The sequence below is a fragment of the Hirundo rustica genome, chromosome 1, assembly GCF_015227805.2.
Source record: "Hirundo rustica isolate bHirRus1 chromosome 1, bHirRus1.pri.v3, whole genome shotgun sequence".
NCBI classification, from domain to species: Eukaryota; Metazoa; Chordata; class Aves; order Passeriformes; family Hirundinidae; genus Hirundo; species Hirundo rustica.
In genome coordinates this window covers 51444804-51449018 of record NC_053450.1, presented here as the reverse complement: position 1 = coordinate 51449018, position 4215 = coordinate 51444804, and positions in this window count along the sequence as shown.

Genomic DNA, 4215 nt, shown 5'->3' with positions numbered 1-4215 from the left:
TGCTTGTCCTTGGCTGTGTCTCTCTCATTATCAGAAGATACATACAGGATGTGAGGGCAAAGTAGTCCTAGTACAAAACACTGTTAAACAAACACCTACCAGGAGTGTACAACCTTCAGATTTGTGTGAGGTTGGATAGGATTGGTCAGGAGCAGAAAGAAGCAGAAACACAATTGATTAAATGCAAATACTTTCAAATATTCATATATTCAGTCTTCAAAGTCTGTACAAATACCAACTGTAATATCATCTTTGTCACTCGTTGCTTTGATCCTGTCATTCATCTGGGTTAACATCCTTTTCTATTACAAATTTAGGCTTAATTTCATTGTCTTCAAAGTTCCATACTGTTCCACCTCTCCCTACTCATTTGAACTTCAAGTTGCTATTCTTTCTATTCAGTGCTTCTATAATCAACCGTGTCAAGGAGTGAAACCAGAAGAATCGAAATATAGATGAGCAGTGTGAAGTAAGCTAATTTCTCAGTCTTCTAAGACAGAGTAATTGTTCCAAAATAAATTAGTGCTTATTACCTAATAGAAGGAACACACACTGAGTTTTACAAGCAGAGCTATAGCATTTTATTTTTTTTTCTGCTAAAAATATTCTAGTACATCCCTTTTTGTAGATAAACCATTTTCTAGAGGGGATTTCTCAGAAGGCTTCTGTCAGATGGAACATTCCCATTAGGAGTAACCCCTAGAAATGCTTGAAAAAAGTTTGGGTTTCAGACATCTTCATAAAAGGCAAAGAACTGAAGCAGACAGCTGAAATACTAGTGTCTGATGCCATCAGTGCTAATATTGACTGATAATATCTGCGAGGGCCCTTCAGATGTTTTTTTCCAGTTGGAAAAACATATTTCTAACATCTTGGGTTCATTCCACCAAAAATGCACCGGAGCAAAAGCTAACTGAAAAGCCACATTCAATATAAGGGTAGTATCCTTTCTGCCTGTGAAGTTCTATTGAGTTGGTTCTCTCATATATGTTTTTTTCATTTTTCTTCCGTAGCTCTAAATTAGCATCAGATAATAAGATCTGTGCCTTGGCATAAGATTATGTTTTCCCAAAAGTTCATTTACAGCTAATTAGGAGTTTGTGAAATAGAAGAAGTGAAATATGTAGCTTCTCTGGCTCTCTTTGAGGGTCTTAAAAACAGTGATGGATGGAATTATCATTCCTTCAGCATCTTTATAACTAACTCTAATTTAGCAATGTAGCATTCATTGTTGTCAGCAGCACCTCTAGACAACTTCCTGTGATTACTTTGATGCAATTGTCATATGAAATGCATGAGACATTACTAAATTAGATCCTATTGGAAGAAGAAGTTAAGATTCTTTTGTTTCCTACAGTTGTAGTTGAGTGGAAGTATATTAACTCTATATCTTGTCTTTCAAATTAAAAAAAAAAACCATGAAGTCTACTTTGACAACAATTTATACTGCTGCAAAACACTGCAATACCATCTCATCAGAGGCAATTCTAAGCAGGCAGGCCCAGTAGTCAGTCATGCAGAATCCATCAGAGGCAGGATATCAGCATAGATGCAAGTACAACCTCTCACACCACCACCTGTGCTGAATGCAGGTTTTTACCCTAATATGTTAAAAAGTTGTCTATAAGTAAATTATATGTTACCATGATGACATCTCTAAATTAGAGTTTGTCTTAGTCATTTGTAGAATTTAGTTTATGAAGTATTTGAAGGTATTTGAATTTTTTTTAATGGTGATAGTGTGTCTGGTGAGGTACTAAAAAGTTGAAAGGTTCACGTGTAAAATCTATTGTTATTTAGTATTTTTTTTCTTATTCTTTATTTTCCTTTTTTAATATCTGCTTTTTTAGAAAGGGGAGGAATATATTTTGATGTACTTATGATTGAATTCTTGTTGGTGTTCGCTTGTGCAGAATGATGAAGAGGCGTGAAAGTTAAACGTGCTTCATACCATCATTTTTTCCTCTTGATTGCTTTCATACCAACAGCAGATGTCCAGTGAGGGGACACAAATATTTCCCTTTAGCAAGTCATTCCACTGAAAATAATGGGAGCTTATTTAAATAGTGTAGCTCTGAGGAGACAAAGGGGGGAGCAAACACATGAGAGAATAAGAGCAGAAATGTACTCAGCCAAAGAATGACTTTATTTACAGGCAGTGAATTTTTTAGCATTTTACACATAATAAAATTAGTAGCAAATCAACTACCCATTTATTTTTCAAAAGAGTTGGGAATGATAATTTGAAATTTGTTGTGGTCATGGATGCTATTGATTCTCCTGCTTCATGCACTATTGTGCTAAAAATCAATTACTTACTATTTTACATTATACTGTTAAATTATTTTATTAAGTCTAGATTAAGAATTATGATGGATACAAATGTATGTGCTAAAACATAATGCTGAAAAGGATTCCTTTAACAAGTTTAAATAACCATTCAGATGAGAAGAGTGATTGCCAAAATGAAAGCATTATAAATAAAACTCAGGAAGGTTTTGCAGATGTGGTGGATCATTACATATTACTTTGTTTTTCAAAATGAGTGCTGATCCTGCTGTTGCGTATTGCGCAGAGCTTAGATTAAAGTTATGCACAGGAAAGCTGCATTGTGGAAGATCTGGGGGTTTTTACCATCACACCACTACTAGTGGGAATTACAGGTGTGGTTTGGGGCAAAACCACTACCCATATGAAAAAAAGTCAAGACACATTTTAAGTGCTTAAAGCTCGCAAAAAGCTGAATTTCTGTCAAATAAGAAAATGTTGTTATCTCCCTTCTCCCATGCAGTGATCAGATGTGAGCATTGCTCAGGAAAATTTTTTCATGTAGACGAACCAATCAGACAGATTCTAGGTTGTGGCAACCTTTCATCGAAAATCCTTATTTTGTTTACAGAACAAACAAACAAAAAATTAAAATAATACTACTAAAGATCAGTCACTAAAAAGTTGTAAAACACCTAGATTAAATCACTTCTATAACATCAGGGCTATACCTCTGCCAAATTCAAAGGTTCAGGTGCAAACAATGAATTGTCAGAGCTCCTCAGAATATAACTGTATGAATTAAGTACAATAACCTTTGTGGTCAGAAGCATTGCAGATACAACCTAAAAATTTCCTAGATTAGAGTTCCTTCCTTCTGAGCACCAAATGCTTTGGAATAATCCATATTATAATAGGAAATAACTGCTTCTGTTACTGGCAATAACAGCTTAACATTTCTGAAATGCCTGAAAACCCGGGATGGACAGCTTCTGGAACAGAGTAACTGGGAAAAAAAACCAAAAGGAGAAATCAAACAATTTTTTTATTTTCATGTTCACACTAGCAGAAGCACAAGCCTATGCCTGATTTGTCTGCTTTAATGTTTTCACCAGAAGTGCTGTTCCTATTTGAACAGCAGTCCTGCTCCCAGTGAAGCCAGTAGTAGCAGTGCAGCTCCCTCAGCGCTTAGGCTGCACTTCAGGATGCTAAGCACCTTCCTATCCTTGGGACTGCTCCCCACTGTTCATGTTGATTTTGATATGCAGCTGTGCAGAATGAAGCAAAGGTGGTGGTGAAATGCCAGAGTGAGTCCTGTTTGTTCTCTTCAAATGGAAGACACACAAAGCTCCTGAGCCCTGCGAGTTCACCATCATGATTCATGGGAGCTACCACATTTTGGTGACTAAGAAGCTGCCTGAAGTAGATAACCAGCGTGCAGTGCTTGTACAATGTCAAGAGGTGAATAAGGAGCAATAGACTGTCTGGTTATGCACACTCTAAGGTGTGGCTCTGTCCTAAGGCCATTCCCCAAACCATGGACATCTAGTTTGACAAAGAGCAGTTCATCTTCTTGGTAGGACTGACATGGCTGGTGGCTTCACGTAATTATACAAAGACAGTTTGTATAAACCTGGACCCAAGGAGGATGTCTGGGGAGACTTGGATCCATGCAGGGTGGGCAGTGTTCCTGCTATGGATTATGTTCTCTGTTAGCTGAGATGGCCTGGAAACCTTTTGCAATATTCTGTCACCAGTTTGAGGAATAACGGTCTGAAAATTGTTATGAAGCTGTTCAGCATGGGTGGTCTTTACAGTGCATTTGGCTTTAAGGCTGTGTCCGAAGATGCTCTTAAAAGGTAGCACAGAGGTAAAAGTTAAAGACACCAAAAGGAAATAGCCTATTTTGTTCATGTCTTTTTCTAGGTCTAGTTTTGAAATTTGTGT